The following is a 7,889-nucleotide window of genomic DNA, read 5'->3' on the forward strand; positions in this document are numbered from 1 at the left end:
ACGCACAATCACACACATGCAGTCTGTTTCCCTGGTTTCCACCGTGCTGCTTCCAGACTGCCACCAAGGAGTCCTTTAAATGTTCTGGTGATTCTAGATTTTGTCTTATATTCTTTGTCATTATTCTCTGTTATACATTTTTTTTCTCAGTCATTCTCCTTTTTTGTTTTTTCTTCTTTTTTTTTAATGTCAGTCTGAAAAAAATAACTTGATTGAAACGGATTTCGTTGTGTTTTTTTGTTTGTTTTTTCAGTGAAGGTTTGTGCCAAGATTGATTTAGACAGCATGAGGGCCTTTCTGGTGACCTTTTAAAACAAAAATTAATTTTGCCTCAGCTTTTGTTTTGTGTGGGTGTGGGTGGTAGGAACTGTTAAGGGAATTTAGAAAATTCAGAACAGTAAATGTATATGTTCTTCATCCCCATTATTTGGCTTCTGTTTGTGCTTTTTCTGTCAGTTGTTAGGTACATATTTTAGACCATACATTTGCATGTTAACAGATTTTTTTTTCTCTCCTCTGTGTGTCTCTCTATGATTGTTGTCTGTCTTCTGTCTCTTTCTCTGTCTTTGTCTTTCTTTGTCTGTCCTGCTCTCTTGCTTTCATTTTGCCCTCTGTTTTTACCAGGGTAGATGTACATTTTTTAATGTGTTTTTTTTCTTTAGCCTGTGGGTTATGTTGTTTTTATTTTCATTTTAACCAGAAAGCAATATTTCCTGCGTGGTTGTTTCTGTCAAGTAAGAATAAGTGTTTCTTTTATACTTTTTTGAATATGTGGTCATATATACAGTGATGTGTTCAGTCTCATGATATATGATAATGTGTACCTTTACTCTGTGTGTGTGTGTGTGTGTGTGTGTGTGTGTGTGTGTGTGTGCTTTTAGCATTCTTTCTGAAAACCTTGCAACTGCACAATGGAAACATTTTCTATTTTTTTAGTCATCATTTTTACCCCCGTTTTTTTCTTTTTCCTTTTGTTCTTGTAGTGGTTCAGTTTCTTTGTCTATTATTGTCATTTCCGGTTGCTTTTTTTATGGGAGCATGTGGGTTAGTTGTTTTTACCTTTAAAGTATTGTTAGGCCAGTATTTTTTGTGAATTAACTAAATACCAATATGTGGTGTGCAAACAGCCATAGATTGGACACCATTATTGTAGTATATGGTGTATTATTCAGCATTGTAATCATGAGGATGCAGTCTGTCTTTGTTCTGTGACATGAAAAGATTTTTCTTTTGATTGTGCAGAGTTTGGGTATGGTTCATTCAGTTTCCTGTGGGTCATTTGATCTGTTCGCCTCAAAATCAGTGAGTTATTTTAAAAATGAATGGGTCAGGAAACCTCCACCCCCCTTTAACCACCTGACTTGTTCTTCCCAATCAGCCATCTCCAGCACAAAATTTTATAATTCCTTTTGTTGTTCACCCTCTGTGACATGTGAAAATATTAAGATATGTATGCATATGAGTAAGCACATGTGTGTGTGTTAAAAAAAACCGAAAAGATTCTGTGTGTGTATGACTGTGCATGTAGAGAGTGTGTTTGCCAAATATGAATGTGCAAAGACTTCATGACTGCTGTCATGATGAGCACAGAACTGGTTTCCTGAAGGCTAAGGTCACAGCAGAATTTGGTAATCCTCACCCCAACCAAGTTTCAATGATGGTAGTGGGAGTTTAAAGGCAAATAGCTTCAAGAATAGGCGCAACTGCAAGGCGTTTTAATGAATAAAATAGATAAGATGTCAGTTGGCTCTTCTTCTTCTGCGTTCGTGGGCTTCAGCTCCCACGTTCACTCGTATATACGCGAGTGGGCTTTTTACGTGTATGACAGTTTTTACCCCGCCATGTAGGCAGCCATACTCCGTTTTCGGGGGTGTGCATGCTGGGTATGTTCTTGTTTCCATAACCCACCGAACGCTGACATGGATTACAGGATCTTTAACATGCGTATTTGATCTTCTGCCTGCACATACACACGAAGGGGGGTTCAGGCACTAGCAGGTCTGCACATATGTTGACCTGGGAGATCGTAAAAATCTCCACCCTTTACCCACCAGGCGCCATCACCGTGATTCGAACCCGAGACCCTCAGATCGAAAGTCCAACGCTTTAACCATTCGGCTATGGCGCCCGTCGTCAGTTGGCTCAACCTACATAGGTAGCCTGTTGTGCAAATGTCTCCTTGTCTGTAAAGCCCTCAGTGTTTGTGATGGAAAGACTGATGCTATATCTATATGCAAATATTTTGTTAGTGTTTGTCTCTGTTGGATAGGTAGATGCTACATATGTGAATATCATGTTAGTGTTTGTCTCTGGTGGAAATATAGTTGTTATAGATATGAATATATCTCACTACTATCTGAACTGGGGTAAATATTAACTGTCTGAGCAGCACCACCCTGAGATGATCCAAAGTGATTTGCTAGGCTTGAAAGACTGTGAAAGAAATAAGCATACCTCTGAGACATAAAACAGCACATCATAATCACCATGACAACTAAACATGCTGTCCATATGTGCATGGTCAGCGCCTTTTGTCACCCTGACACTTATTACCATAAATGACAAAACGTATGTGCATGTCAGTGTTTTTTCTTTCCAGTGGATGCCTGTTAACATGCAGACACTCATAGACATGTTAACATGCATACACTTTTTGTCGCAGATGAATGAAAAGTGTCGGGGGACATATCCCAAATGTTAACCGTGACATTTTTCATTGAGGATTGGGGTGTTTTTCTGCAACATCAGAACATTTTGTGGATCATATTTCCTGGAATTAAATTAGTGTTTTAACATTTTACTGAATGCAATTTGTAAATCCTGTATTTGGAAATTGATTGCATAAATAATGTGACATGTACAGTTTGAAGAAAAAAAAAGAAAGAGTGATGTAGACTGGATCAAATCACATTTTTAAAAGAGTGACATGGGACAATTATGTCCTAAGCAAAAGCCATGATTGTGTTGTGTTCAGCCTTTGACTGCTTTTTTGTTCCAATACATTAACCTGTTCAAATAAACCAGAATAGCCAGATAGATTTTTACACTTGTAATGTTTGTATGACCTCTGTCTGTCTCTGTGTCAGTCTGATATTCTAAAATCTCATTTTTTCACAGTGTGCATAAAACAACCATCAACTTTTTTTTTTTCCATTTTATATGTTAACTTACAAATGTATTGAAACATGTAGTAATGGATGTTGTGTGCTTGTTTTTCATTTTTCTTGTGAAACAATGTTCTTGCTTAAATATCTGATGTTTTCGTCTTGTTATTTTTCCTGTGATTTTTTTTAGTTGCTGAAGAAAATGGTGACTAATGATAAGAGTTGCAGCTTATTTGTGTTGTTTTATTTTGTTTTCAAAATTTTGTTTTTTATCCATTTAAAAAAATATTCTATTTTGTTGATCCTATGTTTTCTTAACTCTCTTTTACTTTCCGTCTCTCCCTGTGTCTCTGTTGCTATTTTTCATTGTGTTTCACTCTCTTCTGTGTACTTGTTCTCTCTCTTTGTCTGTTACTTTTGTATGTTTCCCTTTTTTTTTTAAATGGAAACTTTGTTAAAACTGGTGGCTTTCTGGTAATAACTTTCACCACAATTGGTTCTACAGTTTATTTTGATACCTAGCAGGTCTGCAGATCGTTTGACCATGGAGACTGGAAAAATCTCCACCCTTAAACCCATCAGATGCTGTGACCGTGATACGAACCCTTGACCTGAAAATCCAATACTTGAAACACTTCTCCTCAAATCCAGAGTGACTTTTTACCATGTCTCTGCCAGCTGATGGCTGTGTCTGCACAGCAGAGTTTTGGCTCTGATTCTGGTTCTGAATATTGGTGAACACTTTCAGAGTTTCCTCAGTTCAGTTATCTGATTTTCAGTATTTGAACTTATTGATTGTACAGTGCTTTTCTTTTTGTGGGCTGCAAACTCCCATTCTTATTAACTTGTTTTTATGATTTTTTTTTTTTTTTTTTTTTATTTTTTTTTATACGAGTGATGATTTTTAATGTTTTCATTTAAATAGCCATACTTTGTGATCAGGAATAGGTCCATGCAACATATTTTGTTCACTTGTTTTGGTGTTGTTGTTTTTTTTTATATTGTTTGTTTGGTTTTTGTTTGGGTTTTTTTCATGTGAGTGATCATTTTCAATGATGTCATGTAGACAGCTATACTTTGTAAGCAGGATTAGGTCCTTGAAATATATATATATATATATATATATATTACATATATATATATATATATATATATATATATATATATATATATATATATATATCTTTTCTTTTTTTTAAAATGCATTTTGGTATATCTGACCAGTGTGCTTGTTCTTCTGAATGTGTTTACTAACACCGTTAGGTTCACAGCCGAAAGACTGGCCAAATCTCCACTTGTAACCCACCAGTGGCTTCTAGGGATTGAAACTCAAACCACACATACCAGCAAGATAGGAATCCAGTGCTGTCATCGCTCAGCCCAGACTGGAAAACTCTCCTCCAGTTGTCTTTGGAAAGAAATGAAAAACTAAAACTCTGTTGAGAGAAATTGAAAATGGGTCATTTCTGTTTTGTTAAGTCTGTTTCACAGCACCTGGTTTTTGTTCATCTCTGGAGTGAGAATGAATGGCCGAGGTGAATTTAGTCCTTAAACCGTGTGAATAATTGTAACTAACTGGGCTGCAAACATCACGAACTGAAATGAATTACCTGCAAAGTGTTGGTTGTCTGTGGTGTACAGAAATGGAAAAATATGACATCTGTCGTTTACATTGTTAAGCTTTTGGAATCCAGTTGCTGTTCATGTTCATGTCATTCTTGTGTGTAATTGTTAACATTCCATTCAGAGAGGATATTAAACTTACTTATCATGTGATACTTATTAAACCAGCTCATCATTCATTCATTTGCAGGCTTGTTGGCATTGTTGTTGGTCCCTCATGTTCATTATTTCAAACACACAGTTGTGGAACATTATGAAATTATCTATTTCATATTGAACGCCACATAAAAAGGGGCATAACTAATCATCATTTCAATTGAAGAGTGATCCATGCAGATTTTTAAGACTGAAGGACTGTTGGGTCGCATTTCGTGGTCAGGGTTTTAGAATTATTGCCCTTACCACTACCTAAAGTGTGTAAAGCCAAGTCCAAATAACACTGTGACTGAATGGTACTCTTTGGCCATAACCCTTTCTTTTCTTTTATTTATTTATTTATTTATTTTTGCCAGTGGTGAAATATTCGTGCTGTGTTTTTGATGTTCAGTGACGATGGTGGGGGTGATGGAGATGGTGTTATGGACGGCCTGTTTTGTTCTGGGACTCCTTGACAATGCCATACTCTGATAATTATGCCCAGGCTGAGAGATGCAGACACAGACACTGTATTTTCACTCTATGCTGTCTTACTTTTTGTCACAACAGAAATTCGGGCTGCTCTCCCCAGGGAGAGGGTGTCACATCAATGCAGAGCCACCCACATGTTAACTTTCTCTCCTTTTTTTTTTTTTTTTTTTTTTGTCTGTCTGCAAGTGATTCATCATCTCATCCGAAAGACTAGTGCCCAGACCACTAATGAAGGTGTGGCTGAAGGGAGGAGGGGTAAAAATCCTGATGCTGTACACGGCACCTTGATTCATCATCTCATCCGAAAGACTTGCACCCAGACCACTACTGAAGGTCTGGCTGAAGGGGGGAGGGGTAAAAATCCCGGTTCGTAAGTGTCTTTGTGTCATTCAGTCAGGCTTTAGTCACACGCACGCATCCACATGAATAAAAGATGTTTTTCTTGAGAAATTTGCAGGGACAGCCGTTTTGTTGCCATGAGTTCTTTTATATGCGCTAAGTTCATACTGCTCACAGGACCTCGGTTTATCATATCATATTTAAATGACTAGCAGCCATATAACCAGTAAAGGTCTAGTAGAGGGCGGCAGTAGCAAAAATTCTGGTCCATATAAAGGATTCGAACTCGTGGACTCTCACAGGCGTCATAGTTGTGTGCATTACCACTGAGCCACGGCTCCACTAGAAACGGGAGCTGGTCAGAAAACTTTAGCAACCCTCCCCGAGACACAGCCTTGAAGTGGATGATCGCCAGCTGTGTTGCCCCAGTCTTACCATCTCGCCCATTCGGAAAATAGGGGGGCGAAGGGGAGGTTACCTACTTCCGGGAGGTTATCGGCCGTAATTACTTTCGTTTTCTCCGCATGGGCGGATAGTAGTTTGCACAGGACAGGAATGTCAGACCCCTGCCGGAGTCTGCACTAGTGGGTCACGGTAAGTATGTAACTTAAACGTAATTTTTAGGAAGAAAATTTCCTTCTAGAATCAAAGCAGAACTCTCCTGCGTTTGCTTCCTTCAAGTTTTCATGGAGAGGAGAGGGTGGGGACTGGTCAGTAAAGGCAAGCCCAGAACGAAGCCCCTTTTCTTTTTCAATAACTTGATTGAAGCCGTTTAAAATTCCCTTTCGCCGTCAGTCAGTTTAGAGTGCCAATTTTCCTTATGCTATAAACACAGAAAAGATGGGTGTGTACGGATAGCGCGGGATTCCCCTGTGATGCGTAGAAAATACGGCCAACCCGGCCTACCTCCGAAAATTAAGAACAGTAGGTTCGTGGATAACAGACCCCATGATCTGGTCGCATTTCAGTGACATGGGTTCTCTCCATAGCTGGTGCTGACATGCGACATAGGCGGAGAAGGAAAATTTTTAAGGAAGGTTATTGACGAGCCACAAATAATCCCGGACGTCATTAGAAGCTTGCCCAGAATAACCCTGAGGTAGAACCCAGCAGGGGGTAGTTCGATGCCCTTACACCGGGGTGGGTGGTAGGGACGTGTGCTCCGTGAAAGGGCACCATGATGTTCCTGTTTGAGGCATCCTGGTCAGTGGGTGCCGAGCACCGTACCCGAGCTCGGAAAGGTCTACCAGTTTGGTCAGTTACGTGTTTCAGAAAGAAAAAAAAAGAGTTTAGTGTGGCGCACACCTCTGAGTGTGTGTGTGTGAGAGAGAGAGAGAGAGAGACTCATGACTTCAGTTTATGTCAAAACAAATATTTGTGATACATCGAACTGACACTGTGTGATAGTTATTTACAGAAAACGCTTCAAAACTGCTAACACATAAAATAATCACAAAAATATGCATACTATTCAAGCATGCATTGAAAAAAAAAGAGAAAAGAGATCATGCATTGACCAGATCGCCACCTTGCGTATCATCGTCCAGCAGTCCTTAGAGTGGAACTCATCGCTGTATATCAACTTCGTCGATTACAAGAAGGCCTTCGACAGGATAGACTGTGAAACCCTCTGGAAGCTGCTACGTCACTATGGAGTGCCAATCAAGCTGGTCAACCTGATCAAGAACTCTTATGAGGGAATGAGGTGCCGGGTGGTCCATGGAGGACAGCTCACAGGCAGCTTCGAGGTAAAGACTGGAGTCAGGCAAGGCTGTCTCCTGTCACCTTTCCTCTTCCTCCTGGCAATCGATTGGACCATGAAAACATCATCAGCGGACAGAAGAAACGGAATCCAGTGGACACTACTTGACCAGCTAGATGACCTGGACTTCGCGGATGACCTGGCCCTGCTTTCCCACAGTCACCAGCAAATGCAGGACAAGACAACAGAGCTGGCAGCCACCTCATCACAAGTCGGCCTCAACATCCACAAGGGCAAGACCAAGATCCTCAAGATCAACACAGCAAGAGAGGACCCAGTCACAGTGCACGGGAGCATGTTGGAAGAGGTAGAGGCCTTCACGTACTTGGGCAGCATTATCGACAAGCAGGGTGGCACAGACGCAGACGTCAGAGCAAGAATCGGCAAAGCGAGGGCAGCATACTTGCAACTGAAGAACATCTGGAGCTCCAAGG

This window comes from Babylonia areolata, chromosome 25 (genome assembly GCF_041734735.1).
Source record: "Babylonia areolata isolate BAREFJ2019XMU chromosome 25, ASM4173473v1, whole genome shotgun sequence".
Taxonomy (NCBI): domain Eukaryota; kingdom Metazoa; phylum Mollusca; class Gastropoda; order Neogastropoda; family Buccinidae; genus Babylonia; species Babylonia areolata.